We start from the raw sequence: 27,868 nt of genomic DNA on the forward strand, positions 1-27,868 counted from the left end.
ATTCACTTTTCTAGTCCTAACAACTACTCAAAGCGCTTTAACATAGTACAGGAACCATTCACCATTCACACACTGTGGTCGAGGCTGCTGTATAAGGTGCCACCTGCTCATCAGATAAACATTCACACACATTTACTCGGGGTTCAGTGTCTTGCCCGAGAATGTCTAATAAGGGGAGAACTTCCACTCACGGGAAAATTCCGGGTTGGTACAATGGGGCTTAATAGGGAGTGAGATAGGGAGTGAACAGGCTCTCCATAGACAGGCTCTGATATAGCATATACACCAATATTTAAATACGTATTAGTGCATGCATATAAAAAGTGGCAACAGCCTACAGTTTCCAAGAGTGTATGGCTGCAGCCTGGAGACCTCCCGTCTCATACCTTCCCGTCTCGCCTCCTGTCTCAAGCCTGGGCATGTCCAACGGTAAATTCAGATGTTCAGAACACGAAATCTACAGTTTGGCCTACCATACCATCTTGCTATACTTTTTTTTTCGCGTTGTCGCCATCTGCTGGACTGGACCAGTGGGGCTGGCAACGGTTATGTATTTTGTCCTACAAAGGCTACCATATTACGGCTCGACGTAAACAGGGTGTTAAGTTAACACCACAGGGAAAAGATCAAACTCTTCCTCGTATTCACCCTAATTTTTGACCTTATTTCATATTTTATTATTTATAACTTGTTACAACTTATTTATTACCCATAAAAAGTAAGTACCTAATTGATTTGCTCATTTCAAATCTTTAATAATTTATTATTGCTGACTCTTAATCAAGCTTTGTGGCTGGTGGGGCGACGCGCGTGCAGTTACCACTGGCGAGCTGCTACTGTCATTAAAAGTGTTGACAGACGGTGACTCCTGCAATGTGTCGGAATAGCTAGCAGCCTACAGGAGAAACACGTATGTTTGGTGAATTTTTTTCACCATAAAACTTAGAAAGAGCTTGACTTGGTGTGCAGCACGAATTTTAGCAGAACTGGATACAAAACAAACCGGAGCGTGGCAGTGCATGAGAAGATGGCGTGGCGGCGGCTCTGTGGTTTCAGGAAGCTCAGCAACAGGTGAGTGTTTTCATAATTAATTGTGAAATGACAGCAATAATATTTTTTTGTTAGTTATATTTTACTGTTACAGCTAGCTAGCTGTTGGTGCGCACATGTTACGTTAACACAGCGTGTCCAAATAGGTTGTTACCTCTCTCCTGGCAGGTGTATTGATACTGCTTCAGAGAAGACACACTTTCCATTTGCTTTCTTGTTGGGCTGAACAGCGGGGAATTTGCTTTAATGTTTTATTTGTGGCAATGGAATTCCTACTTCTGTGTGCCATATTATTGTGTTGCCATAGCAACCTACCACAGGTGGCTTTGTTGTTTCTATTAACACAACCAGTAATGGAAATGTCAGTCAAGCAGTCACTCCCACACATTTCTTAAAAGAGAAATCAAGTGAAAACACCTGTGCAGGTTTATCATGGGTGTGGTTTTAATTGAGGATGAACTGAAATATTTGGCCGTAAATGTTGTAGGCATGCCTCTAGAATAGTCCTATATTTGAGAATATATAATACCTCACCTGTCCACTATGTACCCTCAGTGAGTTTGTCTGCATTTGCACATCACATAACATTTAACATAACATTAACCTTAAATATTTAAAGTGTTATCTTACCTCAGGATGAATTTTATCATCTCAACAGAATGGGCTTGACCTTTTGAGTAATGCATGTCAGGTTTCCTTGCTCAGTTTCTTTTTCAAGAAAAACGCCTCGTGGTTAGGGAGATTTGAAAAGTGTAAAAGCAATAATAATTTTTTAAAAGGATTTTTCAGTGTTTACGGCTGTTTTAAATTAAAAAGAGGTTCCACAACTAGGTTGACCTTTACCGAGCTGTAAGAACTTGGTAATAAAACTTATTTTTAATGAATTCCGTGGATGTGTTGAAATTGGAGCTCATGTGAGAAATAGATGTATTCTTTTTTCACAAAGTAAGTAGCAATAGACTTGTGCCATGTTTAAAATGCCACACCATCTGCTGCTCTCAGCACCACAGCTGGCCACATCTGCAGGATTTTCTTCAGCACACGTCCAGCCCCTGCAATCCACTGTATCGAGCCTACCTGTTTAAGTGTTGGGGAGTTTTTCTGTATCTTAAGCAAGGACAGAGGGCCTCATATTATGTACAGATTATAGAGCCCCTTGAGGCAAATGTGTGATTTGTGACATTGGGCTATATAAATAAAATTGACTTGACTTGCCTGCCAGCTCTCAATCTGAAACTTGAGCCATGCACAATTCACAAAATGGTTTCTGTTTGGAAAACCTCTATAAAAGATTCTAATAAATGCTGCTTGAGTGTGACAAATAGCAGTTTGGTGTTTTTGTAGACAAACGGTACACTGTCCAGCACATTACAAGTTGCACACACTCAGCCTTGGAGAAAGGGGAGAAAAAAATAAAATCTGCAATCAACATCTGCTGTCGGTCTGTTGGGACAGAGCCAGCCCGCCCTGTGCAGTCCTTTCAAATCTGTCCATATGGAAGGTAGATTTTGATATTTGTTAAAGTTTTAGATGAAAAAGACATTGTCATAAGACATAAGGAATGATACTGTTCTTGTCCATCACAGGGAATGAAAATGATGATGTTGCAAGCAAGGAAGCAGAACTCTCTCGCTATGCTGTTTCAGCACTTGACCAGCAGAAGCTACATGCATTTGGTGAGTTCCAAACTTGCTTGATACTCCCATGGGGCTATGTCAAGGTAAGACTGGATATGTAGAGAGAACCTTATTAAATAGACACAGTATGTGGGAGATGGAGTAGGAGTGATCTATCTCCCAAAGGGCTCAGAATATGAACCCAAAGCAAATTATTTGCATCACCGTAGCAGCTCAGGAGTGCTCAAGTGTATTTTGAGGTGGCAATTTTAAACAATGGGCCAACCTGAAAGGATGAGCTACAGGAGTCTGACTCACTGGACAAACTAGAGTGTCCTAGTGTGCTGTAATGAGCTGCAGGGGTTTGACTTGCTGAGCTAGCAGTAGTTCTCGGACTCAAATGACAAACCACAGGGATCTGGCAGAGACGGCTTCTGAATGCATCGTCATCTTCCACCAATTTGTTCTAGTCATCAGGTTAGCCAGCTTGCCCAGTGTCCTGTCATCTTTGGTAGTATAAAAACACTGCCACTGATAACGTTGATGTTTGTCAGTGCTGGGCTTCTCTCTCAGACGGACACCGAAGACAAGGTGCCCTAACTCAAATTCCTCCTAAAAAAGATGAAGCCACAAGATGTATTGATGTTAAACTTTAATAAGCCCGTGCCAATGATGTGTGGGGCACATATCCAGTCTCCATCTATGGAATTTTTTTTTATTTAAAACGTAAATATAACAGTTATCACACAATAGAAAAGTACTGAGAAGCATTATTAAGGACAGAGTGCCAGAGGGAAAGACAGCGACAGCAAGGCCAGACAAAGTTATTTAAAATCTTCCACATCATCCAATGTAAAATGTGCCCACACATTTAAACTCTTCTTTCCTTTGCACAGCTCAAGTCCTACATGAAAGTAAACTAAGAAACTGTGTGTAACCTGGCCTAAAGTCCTTGTTTGAAGAGCTAAACAATACTCAGGAATTGGACAACAGTTAATTCATTGTTCTCTTCTCCGTTTTATTTGTTCTTACAATGTCCATGGACCATACTGGTGTTTTTGCACACTTAGGATACCGTATAACAACACCACATGGTTGAAAAGGTCAGGTGCAGGTTGATGTGGTGTTGGTGACACCTGTTGTTTTGCTGGGGTGCTAACTTAAATCTTTTAAAAATGGACAGCTTATTAATGGGAGATGCTACCCCAAGTCACATTATGAATTACGAAGTTTGTTTGCTTATTTTTTGTGTGGTGGGTTTGACTTTGTGACCGTAGCTGCCAGAACTCATATTTTGGATGCCCAGAAAAGACTTTATTGACTTTGTTTTTGTCAGACTATTTTCCAAATGACATTAGAATTCTAGTGTTTCTTCTTTTTGTCGTTTAACTGCAAATTACTGGTGAAAAAGGTTGTTGTTATTGATATTACACTTTAAATAAATCATTTAAATTTAACCATATGGCCTTAGCAATAAACAAGCCTTTCTTTAGTCATTCATTTTTTATTGAGAAAAAATACTATTTCAGTTGCACTTTTGATTAGAGGATACATCTGCTGTTTTGCACAGTTTATATAAATAAAGAGTTAATTTCATTCTGTTAGGAAAAAAGTCGTGAGAAAAATGTATCGTGAACTTAAAATGGTAAATCTTATCGAATCGTGAGTTGAGTGTATTGTTACATCACTAGTTCATCCCTTTCTGGCTTCAACGTTTGGGCCCATCTGTGTGTGTATTGTTAGATAAGGGTGCTACCTCTAATTTGAGCAACATAAATCTTGTGAGGATTTTTTTTAGCACCATCCATAGTGGGATTGTAAATAGTAGAAGGATAAGTCCCGGGTCAGAAAATAACCCCTTAACTGAAGCTTTTTCAACAGTTGATTCATAATCCTTTCATTTGAGGAAAGCAAGCACTCTTTTCATTATTCCCACAGCATGAAATTTGTTTTTAGGAAACATTGTGAGTTTTGTACCATGGCCAGAACTAACACTGGGGATGCATATAACCATGACTAATCTATGTTGTTAATTTAGGCAGTTTGCAAGACATGATGTTCCCGTGGCGGTTTTGTCGAAGTTATAGAGTTGTGTAATCATCCTGCTGTTACAGCCAGCCATCTTCGTAGATTTTCCCACATGCTTTCCTTGAGATGAAAAAGCATTGCTGAGTGAGAGCTGCTAACCTTGGCTGTGATGGATTGCTGTTCATTTCAGAGAGCTTATGATAATGGCTGCCCCTGCCCCTGGTTTGTGAATGGGGTCATGTATCTTCTGGGCCTTTATTTCCCACCCTCGTACTCCCCAGTTCCCTCCCACAATTCATCTCTGGGGGTTTAATTCACTCTTGCTGGGAACACGTCCGCAGATAGTGTGATTCAGACAAGGAAGACCATTAGAAGCACTGTAATGCCGTTTTTGGCAAGAGAAAGACCCAGGCATTTATTATGCTGGTCTTTCTTTATTTAGGAGCAACTTCATCAGGAAACTCTTGTCATTTAAGGACAAAAAAGCAGGGTATTTGTTTTGTTGTTGATTTTTGCCAGCAGGAGAAAAATAGAGCAACATTTCAATTCTACCTTCTTCGTCACTGCTGTATCATCATGATAAATTAAGCAACAACCCGCAGCTTGCCATTTTCTTTTTCTTGTGCCCCCTTTTGTAAAATGAATTGGGCAGCCTGTTTAACCCTGAATTATGCATTTAATTTTTCGCTCAATAGAATTGCACTCATAAAACACAGCGCTGAAGTGAAGATTTTTAGCATGCCAAATGTAGCCTGGCTGTAAGAAAATTGATTGCTAAAACCAAATGGAAGAAAGCAAAAATGTGTGCGTGTTATCATGACTTTTCTATGACTATATCAGTGGCTATATATTTTCAAATTTAAGGCCATGACATCTATGTTTATTATCATTTATATCAGAAAGAGTGGCTTTTTGACAGCACTAACGCAAAGTATTCTTCTATTGACATGAAAATAAACTGCTCGTACCAAATGAGCATCTGTATTCCTCTCCCCACACACTCTACTCATTCTGAGTGCCATCTCCTGAAATTGCTGCTTGCTCATAACAGCCTTTTTTCTCGTGACGTGATCTGGTAATCCATCTTCAAAGTCCCCCCCCCTCTCCTGGTTTAACGTAGGCGGATGTGCTATACCCCGAATATCATATGCATGAAAAATTTGCCATCCCTGCACTTTTTTGCTTCGTATGTTGCAGCGCAGCAGTTGATGGATAGAATGTGTCACTTGGTGCAGTGCTCAGGGCAAGAGGCATGCTTTTGGAGGTTGGAGTTTGTCCCTGAGAGTCAGGGGACTGGAGACTGGAAAGTAAAGGCCAAAGACCTGGCCGCTTTGTTCGCTTTAATTACCATTACCTGACAGGGATACAAAATTCACAAGAGACAGACGTGTCTCTAGGTTATCACAGCGGAAGTCCAAGACACAAACATATATTATTTAAACTCAGCTGCTGCTTTTTGTTTTGTTTTTAGATTGATTGACTAGTCTTTTAATCCATCAAAGGTCAACAAAACTTCCTGGAACCCAAGGTGACATATTAGAATTGCTTGTTTTGATTTCCGTACTTGAAAATCAATCACCAAATGAACTACATTTTGTGTGGACTAATCTGTCCAGAGCTACATTAATTTGATCAAATCCAACACTACTAATTTGATCAAATCCATACTGTAACACCACATTAAACTGCAGAGCCCTTTTGTTTTGCAAGATGTTCCATTCAGGGATGGACCTGGACTCAGAGCAGACAGGTCAGATTCAGAGTGTGGCCGTGACTCGCTATTGTGAGCAGGCAATGGGCAAGGCAGCCTTCAGCACTTACAGGTCCTGATGATATTATTTCAACAGGCTCTCAGTGGTGTGGAGAGTCATTGCAGTGGTTGAGAGCTAATGGGCCAGATGTAAGAGCCACCTGGCCAGCGCCAGACCTCCGTATGCTGCCATTGATAGAGCCAGTCATGCAGAGCGGAGGTTCTGCTGTCTGCCGCTCGCTGTTTCTCAGACACAAGGCTTATTGCAGCTCATTTAGAAGAGCAACTGTGCTCATCAGCGTTACATTCTTTAGCAACTTCTTTTTGTGTGGAAGTGAGGAATCTGAGCAGGCATTTAAACATGATGCTTTTGGTCGTTATAACTTAAAGCCGGTATTAATATTTCTTTTCTTATTAACTTATGACCTTAACACAGCTTGACCTGTAAAAATAGAGGTTACGGTGCAGAGCTCTGAAAGCACAATTCATCAGTTTGAATCAGCCCGCAGGCAACGTGTGAACGCACTCCAAATTTCTGTCTATACATACCCGAGACGCAGACACGCTGCTATATCTGGTATGTGGAATGAGCAGTGCTTTTTGGCAGTCCGCCCATTTAATTCATTTAACACTGAAGAAAACAGAGCACCTCTGGCAAACAGGGCAGTGGAAAATAGAGCCGTGAATCTTGATTGTGGAGGTAAATGAACAGATAGGTCTGGAGGTGTGTCATCTGTCTGTGAGCAGAGATGCATTAGTGTGGATACACCCCGTCACTTCTGTGTACCCAGTAACCTCACATTGAAAACAACATCAAGTGCATGAAGCAGGTATTTCTTTTTGGATATTTTCTCATCTACCATATCATGAGAATGTGAAGAATGTGTCTGCATATGGAAAAGATATAAACGATAGTGTCCAAAGTTGCACTTCCTTTGACAAAGACGCAATTCAAGTGTGATGCCAGGCAAGCAATAATATTCTAGACAATGTAAGGAAGTGGGGTATGTATGTATACTTGTTTAAATATTCATTGCAAAAGGGCGGGGGGGGGGGGGCCGGGGGGGGGGCCCCCCCGGGGGCGGCGGGCGGGCGGCCCCCCCCCCCCCCCCCCCCCCCCCGGCCCGGGGGGGGCCCCCCCCCCCCCCCCCCCCCCCCCCCCCCGCCCCCCCCCCCCCCCCCCCCATAATTTGTTTATAAATCGTCTAACAAGTACTCAAACTTTCCAATGAAAATAACAAAAGTTTTATATTCATCTCAAACCGATAATAATTCAATCAAAATGAGATAATCTAATAAAAACAAAAAAAAAAAAAAAAAAAAAAAAAAAAAAAAAAAAAAAAAAAAAAAAAAAAAAAAAAAAAAAACAAAAAAAAAAAAGAAAAAAAGTGCCATTATATAGAATAACATTGGTGAGGTCCTTCAACTGTGTCAGAGCAGCCATCTTTCTGCACAGTGATTACACATTCTTGCATTCATTCAATATGTGTGTAAATGACGTAAACTATCAGCAGCAGCGATACTGTATCTAAATCGGCATCAAGCATCACAACGTAATCAGCCGTCATTTAGATTATTCACACACGGTCTCCTGCAAACAAATAACGTTGCTTTCTTATATAACTATGATCGTTTCCTATTCGTAATCTTAATCATAGCAGTGGTAGATCTGAAATGATGATGATGATGATTTTCGAGGTTTGTAGACTGACAAGAAAAATCACACTCAGTCTATAGTTGAAACCGCCTAAAAGAATAACGCTGCAGATTAGATGTGCTCTCTCACCTTATTTTCCTGTTTCTACTTCACTATATCAAATTCCGCTTGATCTAAAAAACAGTTTATACTCGGTCTGAAATATGCATTTGTATTTGGTGTGCTTGTTCTCACCACATGTTCTTTTATTAATTTATATATGGGAAATGGTGTATTTAGTAGTTGTAAGAATCATTTCTATGTCTGGCTGCTGGGATCCGTGATATTGCAGTCAATTTTGAATTTAAAACATTTTAAATATTTGGCTTTGCATTAGTACCTGTTGTTGTTGTTGTTGTTGTTGTTGTGCACAGTCCTTAGATATGTAAAGGTTTTTCCAGCTGACGGTGGAATGTTTTGTTTATCCAACTCAGCAGGCGTAGACAGGTGCCCACATTAAATAATGATGAAATTATGACCTGATTCAATATTAATACTATTAATATAAAAAATAAATGGACTTCTTTGAAAATCTGAAAAGGTATGCACCTTATCAATCTATCTCTAGAAGAAAAAAAGGCTTAAAAGAAAGTCAGACGGCACCGATGCCCTTCTCACCCCTCACAGCCCTTAAAAGTGCTTCAGTCAAGAGAACAAACTGCTCTTCGGAGATGTGCACGGCGAGACATAAACACCAAGGTACATCGGCTCTGCGTGCATCTTCGGCACTCCATCACCCATCGCTGTCCGGGCCTTCCCCTCAGTCTTTAAATCTGGAGCGACAGGGTGTCACTGGGAAAACCCATTGAGCACACTGCGGGGCGATGGCTTCATGCCCTTCTCCATCACACCTTTGTTCCATCCTCCTCTCCAAGCCATGACAAGGTAGGGGACGAGTTATCACACCCGTCAGCTTTATGAGTCCCTGTCTGCCTGTGCCGCGGTAATAAAGTCATTGTGCTGCTTCTTCAAAATGGGGTGAGTCAGAGCAAGTGATGGGGAATTGGTCAGCAGAGTGTCGTTCAGGGGCAAAAAAGTACATTCTACGCCAGTGGCTTCTTTGGATGCATTGTTGGTTTGATTAATAATAGGAGGAGAAAAGCCTCATTCCTCCAGAGCATTTTGCACCTGAGAAATGTCATAAATGCCCAAAATAGCCCTACATTCCTCAAAGCTCATACAAGATAGGGGCGAGTTATCATACTTGTCAAGCTTTATGAGTTGTCTGAGTAGTGCCTTATATAAGAATATTGTCTTATTAAAAATATGAGTGCAGTAATATTACGTCTCCGATGGAAATATCTTAATATTCAATCAAATGCAAATTACACTTATTTTTATTACATAATACTGCGTTATCCATAACCTGGCTACATATACACCGCTGTCAATCATATACTATATTCTCCATGTCTCCTCTTCTGCGTTCAAAGTTCATACACAATATTTTCCGATATGATGGCTTGAAATGCCCACTAAGAGGATTCCTTTATTTCAGCAGAGCTCTGGAGATATTTTTTTTGAGAGACATGTTCATGTTCTGAACCCGGCGGCCTGCTGTGCACTGTGAGGAGGAGTAATTGTGTGAGCGGTAATTGCACTCTCTACATCTGCTAGGGAGAATAAGGGCCATCATTGGGTCAGATGCCTGCCGCCTCCGGGGACATTTAGTCAGTCGCAGCACATGTGAATGCTGAGTTCAACATATATGTAAAGTATGTAGGGTAGTGATGAGTAAATGTCTTCCATCCAGTGTAGTGTAGAATCCTTTCATACTGAGGATATTGACTAATACGAGATCATATCCACATGATCATATCCATTTTGCAGAATGATTCTTCAAGTTGCCTCTGACAGTGCACACAAGGTATTCAATTGCCATTTTGTGCAAAGCCCACCTCTGCCAGAGGTTCATTGAGAGGGTAGTTTGTCAAAAGCACTGCATTAATTGTTAAACTTGCAGGGGGTGTTGTGCACCTGGAAATGAGGCAATTTATATTACCTGTCATCTTACTTTTGAGAAAAAAACAACAACATAAAACTGGCTGAAAATGACTGCATTGCTGGAAGTAATGCTACTGTACATTGTACTGTACATACACTGTACACTGAGTATCTCTCGTGCTGATACAGAAACAGTACTTACTTGTATGATGCCTCTATTTAAGTTATATGCTAATGAAAACATGCAAAATATATTTAGTGAATTGATTTATTTAAATCTTAAAGGTCCAATGACATGGTGCTCTTTGGATGTCTTTATATAGATCTTAGTGGTCCCCTAATACTGTATCTGAAGTCTCTTTCCCGAAATTTAGCCTTGGTGCAGAATTACAGCCACTAGAGCCAGTCCCACAGTAAACTTTCCTTAGGATGTGCCATTTCTGTGTCTGTAGTTATTGAGGAGGAGAGAGGGGGGGGGCAAGGTGGAGGGTGGGGGTGTGGCCTTGACCAACTGCCACTTTGCTCGTTTGAAAGCCATGAAGTCTCTCTCTCTCTCATGGGTGGGCCAAATTCTCTGGGCGGGCAAAGTAGAGAAAGGGGAGGTAAACTTGCTCCTTATGACCTCATAAGGAGAAGATTCCAGATCGGCCCATCTGAGCTTTCATTTTCTCAAAGGCAGAGCAGGATACCCAGGGCTCGGTTAACACCTATCACCATTTCTAGCCACTGGGGGACCATAGACAGGCTGGGGGAATGCATAGTAATGTTAAAAAAAAACAACTCATAAAGTGAAGTTTTCATGCCATGGGACCTTTAAACACAAAGTGTATATCATTAACCAACGTAGTGCTGAAACAATAATGCAGTTAATCGATGGACAACTAGGAAAGTAAAGTTTGGCTTTGTTTTATAGCATTGTGAATGGAATAGGTTTTGAACTGTTGCTCGGACAAAAAAATCTATTTGAAGATGTAACCTTTATCTGGGAACAAGTGATGGGCATTTTTACAATTCAGCCTTCATTTTTCACTTTAATTGATTACTTTAAACAATCAAACAGCTAATAAAAATAATCGTTAGTTGCAGCCCTAAACCAATGGATGAAAGTAATTTCTTTTGCTCTAACAAGAACTAAAAAAGCTTAAATAAGAATAAGCCCTAAAACATAATCTCTCTTCTGATGAAAGACACTTCAGTCAGTGTGTCTGACAGTTGAAGCTATCTCCCAAAAATAGAAGGCTCAAGTCCGTCATGCTGTCAAAGTATCAATCCTGGAGAAGTGCTACTGACACATTAGGACGCTGCATTTACATAACTGTCACCTTCTGGACCAGAAAAATGCAACCAGTTCCTTACTTATTGTGTCTGCATGAGTCTCTAATTTAGGATTACCTTGAGGATTTATGTTATTTACAAATCTTAGTTGAGCATTATAAGAAGCCACAATAATATAATATGTATATATTGTTTTTCTTGGTATTGTTACAGTATTTTATTTCATTTTTTTTCTTAATGCTGAATAGATTCCAAATGCCAGTGGCAATACATGCTCTACAAAGGGTGCTAGATTGGAGGCAATTGGAACAGCATCTAACTCAGTGGACCCAGCTGACTCGATCAGTTTGTTCATATCACTCTTGATGAAGTGGGACTGAAAAGCCACGGAAGGTCATTTATGTTAGTCTGGTTTTGTAATGGCTTTGGTATTTGGAAGTTGTACTTTAAATCGGTGATGGGTGCAGTGTTTCCCTGCTAAAGCATTGACTTGTTGCTTTTATGGAATGTAATGTGACCCTTAATGTGCTGAGTTAGATTTATGAGGTGCAGAGCCAAAGGAATATATTTAATTACTGCACGATTTCAACGGAATGTGCATTGCAATCTGATTTCCTTCAATAAGTGGATGGAAACACAATGTGTATTTGCATCACATTTTGTCACTCCTTTGACCTCCTTACTTTTTTCCAATATGTCATAGTGTTTGACAAGGAACAAAGGCTTCAGCATGCGGGGCGGGGCCCCCTGCAGAGACTGAAAAGATTGATTCAAATTCACCTGTTCAATCTCTGTCCCCTGCTGTTTCTTCTACAGCCTAAGATATTGTACATTAGAGATAACAGGCAACCTGGGCAACTATCCTTTCAAAAGCAGCACTCCGTTGTAGCACTGACGAGTGGAGGTGACTATTGAGGTCAATAGAAATGGTGCGTGGTGCTGGAAATGGTCCATAAAAGCTCTTTCTGACATGACAGAGTAGCCCTGGATTCTTGCCAACAGACACTTTTTTTTCACAGTGGAACCCTGCGGTGGCTGTCAAGGCTGAGGTCAATCTAGTGTGATTTACTGTAATACAATATCCAAACTGCTATTTCTTTAATGGGAACAATAATCCAGTTAGTAAACAATTTCTTCTGGCAACAAAATGTGAAAATTATATGAAATGAAATGAAATGATATTCAATCACATCAATTTTGTTTTAACTTCTTGACAAAATCTAATCTGGAACTGAAACTGCTTTAGAAAAAAAACTGTTAAGCAACTATAGGCTAGTTGTCTTGAATAGCTAGTCTTTTACATGTTTGGCATTGTATTGAAAATGAGGCTACTGTGAGCTGGCATGTCTCCATGCCCCTTCCCTGCACTCCTCCAAGGAGGAGTACAGCACATATGGCCCCCTGGGCGGTATGGATGGGTCGCTGCAATCAAAGTGGGAGGACACAAGCACAAGAAGTATCCCATCTGTCATAATGTCCTCTCTCTCTAAAATGGATTAATAACGGTCAGGGAGAGAACAGTGAGCAGAATAAAAGCATCATAATTGTCTGCTAAAGAAGGAGTGAATTCACAGGGTGCATGACAGTTATAGATATGCATTTCTGATTTTGCAAAAATATGATTTGTAGTGCTCCATTTGGGAGGAAATTTTGCAGAGGCTTTTAAAAATAGATTTTTGTCCTGCACAGGTCCCGCTGCCCGTCAGTAGACATCCTTCTTTCGGCAAGCAGCGCTTTTTCATTGACGTTAGTATTCGCTCAGTCTAATATATGATTTATGTGAGAGTAACAACATTTATACACACACTCGCACACCACCAGCCTATATGATAACAGGAATAATGTAAGTGTTTATTTCACATAGAGCGGGGATGTGAGCGCAGATCACAAGTGGTCATTTAGGAAGCATTTGGAGATACATTCTACTGCCAGGTGTAAACATGCATGCTTAGAGCTGTCCACTTGTGATCAATCACTCAGATAGGATTTTATTACCAGGTCATATTGAATGGATACGGAAGAGCTAACGGGCCACAGTTTAAAATTATTTTGAAAGCTCAATTTACCTTAAAATACTTTCATTTTCTTGCAACAGTTTTTCTATTCTTTTACAATACTTCTCTAGCTCCCCAGAGCTTTAGTAATGCAGAAATAATGCTGGCACTGCTACACAGTAAGATGGTATTCTTCTGATGGCCTGATGATGTGTGAAGCCCACACCTGCTAGTGATGTCAAAGTCATGGTAGGATTTTTTTGTGATCAAATTTTTTTTATTCAACCAACAACATAAATCAAATCAGCAGCATGTTACAGGTAAAAGAACATACATGTAACACCCCCCCCCCCAAAAAAAAAATAAATTAAAAAAATAAATAAATTAATTAATTAATAAATTGAAATGAAATGAGGACTGTATGTGTATACATAGGCAAAACAATATCACCCCACCCTCCCCAGGACCCCGTGGGCTGGCAACAGTAGTCACGGTTGGCCTTTCACTGTCTCCATAAAAAGCCACATATCCACATTCACCTGTCTAGTACCATTGATGCGGGCTGTTGAAAGTTCCATATAAACTATGTCAAGAAAGGTCAGAAGCCACTGCTTAATGGTGAGAGTGTGTGGGGGCTTCAGCAAGGACTATCCTTTTATGACATTTAGAAATCTGAAGTGAAGAAGTGTCATTCAGTAGCAGAACTGGTATTGGGAACTGATACCAGGAAATGAATGTTGGGTGTTTTGAGGGAAAATTTTTCCAAAAACCCCACAAAGGGGGCCCCCCCAAACCAAAAAAAAAAGGTGCCCATGGTCTTTAGCAAACACAATGTACATGAAGCATCATTAATAACTTTCATTAGGCACAGCCTACGAGGGGTCAAATAAGTCCTGTGGACAAAATTATAGTGGATTTGCTGGTGGTCGGGATTTCTAGAAGCCAATTTAACATTATTCCATACATTGCTCCAGTCAAAATCCAGCTCTAGCCCTGGGAAATCTCACCTCCATACTCTGTCTAATGGAAAGATGTCCCTGGTAGATTAAAATCTTACTTGAGGTCTAGAAAGGAGCACAGTCCTTTTAGACAGAAAACGTTCCCCAGCAGGTGAATTTTCCCATTGGGGAAGATGATCGTGCGCTGTGCCTAAGCCTAGGTGCCTTTTACTAATTTGCTGTTAAAAATAACAATGAAATGCTGCACTATTGACTTTAGACCAGGTTTTTGTTGGTCAATGGCGCGATCATTTCCTGCTGCCTCAAGATAGCAATATGGCAATAATGCACCTGAACACATTTCCCTGTAAGACCAGCACGCCGATGGGCGCAAAGATGGGCGCAGGTGCATGTGCTATTTTAAACAACATGGGTGCTGGATGGGAAACTGACAACTGCGTCGGTCTTAAACTAGCAAAGACACTTGCGTTGGGCTTTGCGCTGCACTGCAAGAAAGGGCCCTTGGTTGTTGGCTGTTGGCTATCAGAAAACCCTGAAGTGACGCTGTCCACCCAACTGTGGTGCTGAATTCTTCACACAACATTTCATTGCCATTCATCTTTGTCTGAGTCAAATGTACAGTCTTGGCATTTATTAATTAATATGCATTTTATTCTTTCAATTATTTGAGGAAGAAGCCTAAATTCATTTTGTAATCATCAATATGTAGTTCATATGTAACTATATAGTTGGATTATGCCTTGAAAGGAGGATGATGGCACAATACAGCTTTGTAAGCATGCATGTTAAACATGTAAACATGATGTTGACTTTAGTTATACTAATGCTGACATGGAATTGCTTTTTGCAAAGTAATGGAAAAAAAGTGAAAAGGAAACATAAAAGCTACTTCAGGAGAGTGCAACAGTACCTCTTCTGGGACTCAGTTCATCAGTTTCATGGAAAAGATACAGTTTCTGCAACATTAAGTTAGACAAGGCAGCTAACGTACACTGATAGCTCTAAATAGCAACCAAATAATTAAAGAATCCAGGAGTCCTGCAAGTTGACATCAGGAGCTGTACAAAACATGTTCATTTTTCCCAACCTGGACTGGCTCTCATTGCAAGTTTTGATTTGACCCTCTGTGAGACTGAAGGATTGTCCATACCAAACACCAAAAGAGAATTTGTGCAAACAGGGCCTGAGTAAATGGTACTGATGAGATTGCTTTTAAGAGTAGATAACTATCCAGCCTAGTGTATCTTGAATCTACTGGGAACAAAGATGCTTCAGTAAAACCAATATAATCTTTTTTCCCCCAGGGTTCTCTGCCCACTTTAGATGGCCAGGCCCTGCCAGAAAACCATTTCAAGCTCTACCTCCGATCAAACCCCTATCACTTACATTTTGATGTGTGGCCAGTCAAAAACATTTGTAGATGTCATTTATGGAGATCCGATAGCCCCTTTCCCCCCAGCCCCAATCCATTCAGGAGTGCACTTGCCTATTGCATCTGTCTGATCAGAGTCAGGAGGTTTAATATGCTGGTTCTCCTGGTAGAGTGACACATCTCCACCATAATCATGAGGTGAATATTTTTAGTAGCCAAGATGGAGTCACAATAACAATAGGATCATAGCAGAGGGGAAATTCATATTCATTGAAGCCACTGTTATTAACTGTAAGCTACACTGAAGGGAGGCTCGGGTACAGTTATAGCACATTGTGTGTGAACACTGAAATTAATACAGGAAAGGGGAGAGGGAATTGTTTCATTTTGGGACATTTTTCAGTCACTGATAAATGATACAAAAGTACAATGAATGTATTACAAGTAAGGTACTTTTAATAAGTGCTAATTAATTGAACAGAAGAGTCCTGGAAAAAATTGCACATTAACAAATGGTATCTGTATAATTAAAATGCTAATATTAATTATATTATCAACAATTAGTTGAAGCACAACACTTTCTCTTTATTTAATGTGGTGAATACCAAACACGGACGCCATGTAAATGTTGTTTCCACATTTTCCTAACATTATTGTAAAAGTTAAGGAAGGCATGTGCTGCCCACACAACTTTCTGAGTGTTTCACATCAATTGTACAGACTGTGCTAAAGGCGAAGGCAGACATATCAAATGTATTATAATTTTCAATTTTGACAAAGCCAAATTTCATATCTTCTCCGTGTAGGAAGCTGCCCACGCAGAGCACACATTTGGATGCTGCAATAATTCAGCCTGACATGGATGGCAGTGATTATAGGTAAAAGAAAAGATACTAGAATGCTCTTCTCTTCATCATTAAATTACACTTGGCATGTCAGCCATATGGACTAGCATTAACATTACATAACATTGACTAACCAGTTTTAAAGCCTTGAGCATCTCACATTCAAAGGTTCAATTACACAGCAGCCCCTCTGTGACTTGACACTTGATCAAGTTGCTGCCCCACTTTAATGTTAAAGTGGACAGTCACTGCTGCTCACTAGTGCCTTGTCTGCAGGGAATCAATAATTTTCATGGCCGGCATTAAATGTGAGATAGTGATGAGCAAGAGCTCCCAAAGGTGAGGAGACTGTGCCAACAGCCGTCAACAACATCCAAGCCCTAGTAGCATGTAGAAGTATGCACTCAACTACGAAGAGCATGCTGATGCAAATCTCACAAGATTACAGGAGATTTAGGCTGATTTATCCCCAATATGCACTTCCTGACCATTTTAAGTTAAGTTTGGCATTTTTTTATGTCAGTGCATGTTTCAGAATGTTTTCTTAGTTCAGTTGTTCTCAAATACAAAACAACAAACTGCTGGCCAACTCACTGGGGCTTCCATTAGTTTCCTTACAAGGAATTTCTTTCCATATAACTTTTAATTGATCTCTGTCTTCTTAAGAGAGATGAGTTTGCCACTAATGCTATTTTGGGCCTGTTATGATTGTGCATGATGGATTATACAAAAGAACTTGACTTAATATTAGAAAGCTCTTGTCATTTTTAGTTCACCTCTTTACCCATGCTCTTCCCACATGGCGTATCAGTCTGACAACAGCTGGGGACATTGATTAGAAGCCTAAGTAACAAGCCTAGAAAGTAAATCATTGGTGAGGGTTACAGTTTGATGACTGCAAACTGGTGTTGATATACCACCAGGCATAATTCCAGAAGCACAAAGCCAGAGGAAGACCTGATGGAATTAGAAGAGTGGATGCTAGATGTATTGCTCGATCACCGCTAGACTGTGCAAATATCACAACGATCTGTGATATAATAGTACACACACACACACACACACACACACACACACACACACACACACACACACACACACACACACACACACACACACACACACTCCCCTACCTTTTGGTTTTGAATACCTTGCCAGGTATGGCGCAGGAAAAATGACAGCTGTTGTTCTAAAGTGTTATTCAGCTAATCCAAGTGGTTGTACCCCGTTTGCATGTCCTTGATTATCCCTCGCCACAGTAATGCGCACATCTTGCAATTACAGCACACCCACAGACTGATGCTCTAAATGATCAGACAGATCTTTGGACTAAATTAGCAGCTCACATTCTGTAGGAGAGAAGGGGAAGATTCTGCAGGTAACATCCATATATCTTTAAAGTTGTCAAGTAGCCAGATGTGTTAATGGGTTTTGTCAGTTTCACTGTCAGCTTGATAAAACGATGAATTTAGAGCTTTAATCGACATGTATGGTGGTTTGTTAAACTTTTGTTTTAAGGAAATTGTGTGTAGCTTCTCCAAATTACTATAATCAGTTGTCAACAAGAGCACATTGTTTTATCCAGCATCCTCTTTTTCATTTCCTTTCCTTTCCCTTGTTTTTTCCCGCTGTTGACAATACCTCAGTACCTAATAATTTCACCCCCAACCCCCCCACCACCCACCCACCCCCGTGGACATCGCCAGTGACCGCTTGTAATTAATAATTCTTCAAAGAATGTTTTTGGGATTGTTGTTGAAAAGTTCTTGGAGATTTTCACTTGACCAAAAGAAAAAAGAAAAGTCTTTGGTCTGACCTTTAGCCCACTATGCTAAAAAATAACCAGTGTGCTAGCAAATGCTGTCAGCGTTTGTGCAATTCCAAACCTATCAAAAGAACATTTTAATTTTCTGCAACATTTTGCCAAGTGAGATTACAATCCTCAACAGCAGTTGGGAGAGTGAGAAATAAATGAAGAACAGTGGGAGGCAAAAACAATTGGTAAAAATTAGGAGCAATGAAAAGAGCATGATAAACAAACAAGACTAGAGGAGAGTAGGAATAAGTAAGAAGACAGAAGGGAAAGATGAGGGGATAGAAATTAGTGGACAGCAGCTGGTGACGGTGAGGGGTCTTGTCTCGGAACACTGGCGTAAAGCGCTGACACCTGGCTGGCATGCAGAGCTCAGCGGGGCTAGCCGGTTCTGAGACCTTTTCCTAAGTAAAGCCTCTCATTATAGGGACAGTTTGCAGAAATGTTTCACTTGGAACACAAGACTTCAATAAGTGATGTTGAATACGCTTCAACATCGACAACCGTGTATATAGTGAGTGACCACAAGCTGTGTTAGCCAGTTAAAGCTAGACAACTTTATTGGGAAGAAATATTTCTGGAAAACATACTAGTAGAACAATATAGAGTAAGTTGGTGCCTGTGTTAGGAAAAGTTAGGAACATGTTGAGCTTGCTTGATGGTAATAGAGTGAGGTTTTCTTCAGTGGTTAAACTGCAGGCAGTTGTTAGCAATGCTAGCGACATGACTCTATGGTGGACAGTGTTGTTCAGTGCACCAATGTTTTTTTTCTTCAAGACTCTTTACCACCTTATGGGAAATATATTATTCATAGCCTTTTGCCCAGAGTCTGGCAAACCTGCAGAGCAGCCACCCCATACTAAACTCATTACGACATAAGTCCATTTTTTACGTATACGACTCGCATTTTAACGCCTTTGTTCATCACTTGTGAAATGAGTGAAAGTTTGTGCCGTTCATAGTTCAGTTATAAATCCTACCACACTATAGAGCGTGGCTGCCGTCAGCACTGTTTCCATTCCCTCTGGTTGCTTTGGAGAAATATTATTAATGCACATTGAAAACCTTGGAGGGAAACCAACAAAATCAGCAATTATAGTTACTTTCAGAAAATGGCAGTTCCTTTTGCTGAAACCAAGTAAACTCCAGTTGTAATTTAGATTCATTACCTTTATCTTTTAATGCACAGTAACTGTATGTTTAGCATCCTGAAATGTAAAAGAGAGATTCTGCTGCTGCTCTTATTATTTATCCAAAAACTCTCATTTGAACTAATGGAATTACTTTGATGAAAGTTAAACATACAACGCGTTGAAAGAAAATGTGACTCATCCGACTGTAAGCACAGAGTTGACCTTTATGTCAGGATGGCTAATGTTCCAATCTTTCTGCTTAATCCATTTTACAGGCTAAGACGCTGTAATCAGCCCAGAGCAGCCCATTGCTGATGCTTTGTCATCACGGATCCTGCTTACATTTTCAGTGGGTTGTCTACAAGCTCGGTGAAGTACAAAATAATTACCAGCACAAGTGGTGCACCACCTCTCTGTGTTACGCGCTCCTCATGGACTCACACGGGTAATTAAGTCTGTGAGTTGGAGATAAGAGAAAATAGACAAAAGACACTCAAACACATCTACACCAAATTTATGCAGGACAAATTGCATTTGCAATATATGTTGCAGTTACAACGAGTGGTAAACTGCATAAAAGCTAACTAACTTTTAATATCTAGAAATTAAGTAACATGCCACTGTAGACAGGTCGCCCTTTACCAAACTGCAAGAAAGAATTAGCAAAAGATGTGTTGTAGGTGGATTTAGAAGATTAATCATTGGTTAAGAGAGTTTAGATTTGACACAGTTTCAATCCACCACCTCCTGTGGGCAGAGATCAGATTATCTTTGTGACCAGAACTTCATTTCGAAAAAAAAAGAAGACAATTCCCAGGGCTCAGGAAAGCCACATTTTGTGATGCAGGATGATAACATTTCTCCATGTAATCTCGTCTAGATTGATTACATGGCATATTAGGCATGAAATACAGAGTTTAAACACGTTTACATATTTGACATTTTTGAGGAATGACTTGTGAATGATCTGATATTACGCTTATTAAATCTCAGAACAGGAATCACTTTGTACAAAGCTACTAGATAGACGCATATTTTGCTGGAAGGGGTCGAGCAAAATTGTCAAAAGCTACTTTCCTTTATAGTTCAGTGCTACAAACACAATCAAATATAGGGGTGGGAATCTCTTGGCACCTTTTGATTCCGATTCAGAGGCCAACGATTAGATTCTAAACCGATTATCGATGGATCTTGATGCAACAATTGTTTTATGTACATTTCCATGTGTGATTTAAAAAAAAAAAAAATACATATAAATCTGAGTTTACTACTCAGAGTTTACTAATCACTTCCTAGACAAAGCAGCTAGACAAAGCTTAGATTTGGACATATATTTGTCAAACACAAGTTTTAATGAAATGTTTTGTCTACTGAGATCTTTATTTTGTGGTCATTCCATGCTTAAGCCTTAAACACGCTTGTGAAAGTCACCTTCTCTCCCAGTAATCTTCCATGTCAGAGGCTCAGTCATGTTTAAAGGTGGATAATTGGCTTCTTAGAACATGAAGGTGTCAGATGTAATGTGATAAAGTAGATGAACAGCCTATATTTGTTTTGCCTAATTATTTTATGTATGTCTTATAAGATCATGTGTGTATATATACAAAATTAAAAAATGTTTTCCTTTTGGCCCTTTTTGTGTATTTCTTTTCTGCACTCTTGCTTAAACTCTAAGTTATTATTTATTATTTTTATTATTATCCCATCCTTTTTCAGTCACTCTGTTTTCTGATTTGTACTTTTTAACTTTTTAATAAAAATCAACAACACATTTTCTTTTTTCTTTTTTTTATTGATTATTAACTTATCTGAATCGAGAATCGAATTGTTCTAGAGAGAATTGCGATTATTTCTCCCACCCCTAATCAAATACGTGCAGCTGGGTCTAAAATCTGCAGTATGCCTGCCCGTCCTGTTTTTCTGCAGAATATATCCATAATATCTTCTGGGATCATCATGTCTCTTTGCTCTGAAAGTAACGTTTCTTTGATGTTGCTTGTATTTTTCCTGGCAGCATTAAATGGTACTACAGCAATTAAATATTCCAATTACATAAATTTAGGAGGAACTTGAGATAGATGGATTTAAAAAAAGAAAGAATTGTCAAAATTGATGCAGCAGCAAAACAATACATTAAAACTCCAAAAACAATGGATGCCTTCTCATAATGCAACTTGATAGCATATTTTGTAAAATCCTCCCTGGTGATTAATTCAGAATTATTGCTGTCCAACTTTCTAATTTTCTCAGATTAATACATTTGTTTTTCCTTTTAAATGTTCAACTTTAATCTCAAAGTAATTCTGAAAATAATCCGTTAATTTTAGCTGTCCTCTTGGATTCACCCACACGGTAACACACTCGCACCCACCCACCCACATGCTATAGATGAGTGGTGTATTTGTCCCCACCCTCACACAGACACACACACACACTTGCACTCTCTTTACCGTCATGTGCGCACACAGGTCTCATGGCAGATAAATTATAGATCACAGCTTTGGTTGGCCATAAATGGGAAGATTTCAAAGAGGAAGAAATACTGTACCTACCCATAGATACACTATACATCCCCTGTAGCTACAGACCTACAGTATATGACAGAAAAGATTCAAAGTGAGAGGAGGAGAAAAGAGCCTGATGTTTTCTGTACAGTGAATGAACAGGGTGGAGCGTGTGGGAGGAAAAGATAAAGAGAGCTGAAGGAAAAAGAAAACTGCATAGAGAGAGAATGTGCCAACCCCTTTGACATATTATAGCCTTCATTGGCTGATTTTGCTGACATTGTATCTTTGGTAACAAGGCAGCCGAAGATATGACGATATGACAGCCATCTCGATACAGCTCAAGTGTGCTCTCAACAGCGGCATTGCTGCAGAAAGCTCCATCAAATGAGAACAGGAAGATGACTGCATACAGAGTACATTGAAAGAAACAGTGTCCTTCAACTCCTCTTCTAGAAAGTTAGTTTGTGATACCATGGCTTTTATGCAAAATAACCTGTGTTTTTATTACCATGGAATTGTCTGCCAAAATGTATAGTCCTCAGATCCCTTGGCTGATCATATAGTGTCACCAGCAGGTCAAAGTTTTCACAACCAAGTCAAATGTCTTGGGAACTACCAGATGGGTTGCCATGAAATTTGGTAAATACATTCCTGTTCCCTTCAGGATTAACTGGAATAACTTTGTTGATCATCTAACTTTTTATTTACTGTGGCGCCATCATCAGGTCAAATATTAATTTATCCAATTCAAACTGTAGGCTTATGACCAAGACTAATGACATTCCCAACAGCCTTAGCTGTACATAAGTGCTAATTAACAAATGTTAGCATGATAACATGCTTAGATAAATGGTTAACATTGTTTAATACCTACTAAATATTCAGCATGTTAGCATTGTCATTGGGAGCATATATATGTAAGCAAATGTTTCTTGTTAAATAATATATTGCAATTGTGCTACTCTATGCTCCTAACATTTGCTGTTGCTTGAAAGGTTCAAACCTGTTTCACCTCTAACCACCAAGATTTTCAGTGGGTGTTACATTACTATTTAACATGGACAAATGGAGATGGAGATTAGCAATGGGCCCATAATTCAACTTTGTGGTACACATCAAGGTCCTATAACATTTACATGTGCACAGGGCACAACTATTACTAGACATAAAAAGGAAGAGTCAAGAAGGATGTAATTGTTGCCAGGCCACAGCTGGAGATAAAGACATGGGAGACACACATTAGCCTAACACAACTACTCAGGCAAACAAACAGGAGACACATTTAAATCCCTTTGGCTGATCCTAAATTAGTGCTCACTAACCACTCTAACCATACTCTATGAAGAGAATGAGTCACAAAGCTTCATGATATAGAATTTGGTTTTCCTTGGTAGTCATCAATTAGTTTAATGTGCAGTTGAGTATGAATGAAACAGTGGATGTAACAAGTAAAGATTTAGTTGGAGAATTATGTCTTGTGATATACAAAAGTTCAATTTACCATACTAAAAAGAACAGATTGTTATGAAAGAATGTCAGTGTAGCTGGACGCTAGCTCAGGACGACCGAGAAGTATGTTATTGTTTACCATACTGATGATTACAGGTTTATGAGTGACAATGGCTTTGTAGAGCTTGTACATCAGAATCAATAGCAAGCAGATCATTATCGGCTAACTTTGAAACCTTCAGGATGGGCTTCTTAGTTGCAGCTTAATTGCTGCTGTTTCAAAAGCAGATGACACAGTGCCAGAAGAAAGATGAGGAAAAAGCCACATTAACTTTATCACAGTAAGCACTGAAACTGGGAAAAAGTTCTTTATTCAATGCGGGTTGTGAGTTTTGAGGTCAGTACTTACTTTAAAATAATGTTCAAGGAAAGTAATTTGAGCTGCAAAAAAAGCTTTTGTTGAGCTATATCCGATTAAACAGCAGCCTGATTGCATGGTGTTTCAGTGACCTCATCGATAATTAGTTTTGGCTACTGTGAGTGCACAGTTAATGTACACTTTAAGGAAGTCTGGTTGAATACCATTCCTGCTATAATTTTCTGCAGGTGTGTTTAAGCATTGTGAAACCATGCCATTTCTTTTCTCCAGCTACATTTCCTTTGAATTATCTTTGCCACTGAATTACACGTCAAGCAGTTCAGTGGCAAAATTGTGAAATATTCTTTGATGCAACTGATGCAGTTCGTCAAAGACACAGTTCCCAGGTGTGTTTTTACAGATAAAGAATCTGCCATCTTGAGATTGGAGGAAACCATTAAACATGGCTAGAGGGTGTGTTTAGGGTGTTTACTGAGTGGCTCATGTGTGACTGGCTTGGTCGTGAGGTCTGTGACATCTAACGGCTTTATTTGCTGTGCTGTAAATGGTAGTTTTAGCAGTGTGTTCATTTGCCTGTAAGCTCCACTGATAAGGCAGAAATAAATTTAATTGATTCCAAAAATTAGCCTTTAGACTTTTTTGACTTTTTTTAAAGGATATCCTATCTATCTAGAATGTAACTCATCACAACACAGTACATTATTTTGAAAATTATTTTCATAAAAGAAAACCTTTAGAATGGCAAGAAAAAACGCAGAACAAAGTACTAAAAGGCTTACAGAGACAGAGTTCTTTTATGCAGTTAGTGCCCATCTGAAAGCTGCAGGCAGGAGCAGTTTTAAAATGCAGGCTCCAGGGTGGACAGTTGCCATCTTGCCTCTGGCCTTATCAATGCTGGCATCTGACACTGGCAGCAGTGCTGGAGCTCAACCCTCCATTGAAGAAGAGGAGAGAGGGTCATGTATTTCCACTTTGCCCTTGGACACTTCTAACAAAGACATTGTCTGAATGATATCTAAAAAGTACGAAGGGAAAAGTAAATCTGCCCTTCATGAAGGATGCTGAGATGGATTTTAAAAAAATCCATGAAATAGATGTACATTGTGTTTTGTACACAGCATGCCCATTTGTGCATCTTGTCACCTCAGATGGATAGAGAAATTAATCAGATCAGAAAATGAAGAGGTTAAACTCTCCCATACATCATTCCATAAAGAGATAAAATGTACTTGGGGAGTTTTAATGGCATTGTGCTGAACTCTCTTAAACCCCAAAATGCTTACAAATGCTGTTTCCCCTTTGTGTTCTCTTTGGTAACAGTCTCCCATTATTGCATCTTCACAAGACAGTAGTGAAGGAAGTGACTCATGAATGTGGCTGGCTCGCTTAAGATCTGGGGCTTCCATATACCTCGGACAATGTCAAATTTAGCCTGTTGGGACCGCCATACTGCTGTCACAATGCTAAATTCACTGTCTGAAATTTACTTAAAGAAAACCTAACCCAAGGAAACGGTTTCTTCTCTACATGATGTTTAACAAATCCTTTTATTGCAGAAAGCTGACAATATTCAGTTACTTTTGTGCATTAAAAAGACCATGTCTAAACAGCGTCTGAAAATGAGAAAGCATTGAGGTTCGGTGAACGACAACAATGTTCTGACTGCAGTTTGTTAGAGATTAACCATGCAGAACTGATTATCTTTTAGAACCTGCTATAATGTCTGTAAGAATAGACCACCAGGTACAATGAATGATAATGGTGGCTCTTGTGCTACCCACTTTTCAGTGTAGCACACTCAAGTTAACCAGGAGACCGCTGAAACCTCCGCTTCTTTGCCAAGCAGCTTCACTCGTCTTAATTCCTTTAATTTGCTTGTTATTGTCTGCATTCCTAGTGTTATATAGTATAGCCATAAGCAACAGACTAGCTCTCTTGAGAATAAAGGAGGTACATAGCATGAAGGTTGTTAATGCAAACAAGACTTTCTTTCTGTGCAGCGGTGCACAAGTCCGAAACAACCACCACTGTGCTTGGCATTTTAGTGTCATGGGAACCTTAGGGGAATGTCATACTCAATGACTCAAACGAAGACTCACTCACATTTAGAACAAAACTCTTTATTTGTACCTGGATATCTTGTCTGTAGGAGATAATTGACATTGGTTTGTTAGAGATGTAAGTGTCTCCAGTGCATGTGGTTCCAATTAGTCCTTTGGTATTTAATATGAGATTGTTCCTGTAACACTCTGTAGTTAGTTATGGTGACTCTTTTGTCTTTTCCATCAGCTCTCATTTGGAGACTGTCCTCACCAGAAAAATGATAGCATGGGTCATTTGTTCAAATGCTTAAAACAACCTGTGTTCTTGTGACCTTGTATTCGTGTAAAGGCAGAAATAGTGCAATGTTATAGAATCACAAAACCTCTTACAGAAGAGCGAAGAAGCTCAGGGTGGATGGTTGGACCAAGAAAGTGTTTGCCTTTGACACCAGTTTGCATCATGTTTCCTACCAGCAGTTTGTAACCATAAAGAATATTTTTCTGATCCTTAATGAAGTAGTTTTAATTGCCTAAACTTGATCAATCTCTAACTATGTAGACCTGGCAGATCAGAAAACTATTATATGAATTATTTTTGTAAGGACTGACATTTGGCCGTGTTGCCCATTTATTATAGTGTTTGAAGCACGTTCCAGCTGGATTGACTTTATTATATTTTTTGTCTTTTCTTGGTATTGTAATGAGTTGTGGGCATTGTGACAACTCCAAAAAAGATCCATCTGTCATCCAGAATATTTTCACATGTTCTAACAAAAATAGTATTACACTATATAAGATGGACATTTTTTGTAGTGTACAAACCGTTTGTTAGCACCATCGCAAACATTAGGAAGTGATATTTCTCAATAACAATCGAGATAGTGCCACCTGTCAGATATCTGGAGGTGCTTTTGATAAAAGCATGTAGAAGGCATATTTTATCCCAGGTGTTGTGCATCAGTTTTACTCCTTCATGGGTTCTCCTCTTTCATTCACTGTGATCTATGTGATTTCCCACCCGCACGGTTTTTTTCCCCCTCTTTCAGCTTAAGCTGTCATGTAGAATTCCCCTATTTTCCACCTCACTCAGTCGCCTGTTAGGCTATCAGCAGGACTGCTTCGCTTTAAAGTGAATTATTTATCAGATATTTTTCTCTGCCTGACCTCTTTGGTTTGACTCACACGTGTTTTTTTTTTTCATAAGGAACAGGTAGCTGTTATTACCGGGTCAAATTGAACTGCAATGGAAATAATGATTTTAATAAACGAGCATTTGCATAGATGTGTGATTATTCTGCTGATTAGAATATAAGGGAGTGCAAATTAAAGTGGATTTTGAGGAGGTTTGTAATAAAATCCATTAAGACTATGGTTTTACTAAGATCACAAGGTTAATATTTTTACTAGGGTCCTCATTAAAGTGGTAATCTGCAAGATTACCGCCGTGATGTTTCTTCATTTTTCATAGCTACAGCCAAGCCTCAGTTCCTAAATATGAGGAATTATGTAGCTTGTTACCTGGTTACCTGTAGCAGGTCGCCTGTAAAGATAGCAACCTGCTGTGTTTCTTGTGGATCTAGGATTGTGAAATACTTTCAACAATTGGTTCTACACAACAGCAGTGTCTATGTTTTAAACATCAGTACAGACATTTCTTATTTAATTATTGTAGATTTTCTCTTCATTGTGTCTGCTCATTGCAAAAACACAGTTTGCATTTGTAATACTAATATAAGTTACTAATACTAATGGGTCAGATCTTAATTTTAGGGTTGGGAGGGTTTAAATAAGGGTTGTAACAACAATCAAAAAACAAAACCTCCTTTCAGGCTGCTTAGCTTAATAATGAACAGCTGTTGCAGATTGATACACAAATGTATTTCACAAGGAAGTGAATGTCGTGAGGATGAAAGAATAGAATAGAATATATATACATATATATACATATACCTACATTTTCATTGGAACTTCTTTTTACCAGGAAAATGGTCCCAGTGACAACTGCTGACAGTTTGA

At 39.4% G+C, this 27,868-nt stretch overlaps 1 protein-coding gene across 3 annotated transcripts in view; it reads left to right on the forward strand.

Moving 5' to 3' along the window:
- Positions 1–613: 613 nt before the first annotated feature.
- The window catches only part of LOC120554598 (interleukin-1 receptor accessory protein-like 1), a 276,632-nt gene continuing 249,377 nt past the window's right edge, over positions 614–27,868 (forward strand). For 2 of the 3 annotated variants that reach the window (XM_039793604.1, XM_039793606.1), the window contains exons 1-2: positions 615–1,071; positions 2,637–2,726. The gene's annotated coding sequence lies outside the window, so the exon portion shown is untranslated. Of the gene's footprint in view, positions 1,072–2,636; positions 2,727–27,868 lie in introns of all 3 variants that reach the window. The other variant, XM_039793600.1, reaches the window with a different exon arrangement.

Source organism: Perca fluviatilis, chromosome 24, assembly GCF_010015445.1.
Source record: "Perca fluviatilis chromosome 24, GENO_Pfluv_1.0, whole genome shotgun sequence".
Lineage (NCBI taxonomy): Eukaryota > Metazoa > Chordata > Actinopteri > Perciformes > Percidae > Perca > Perca fluviatilis.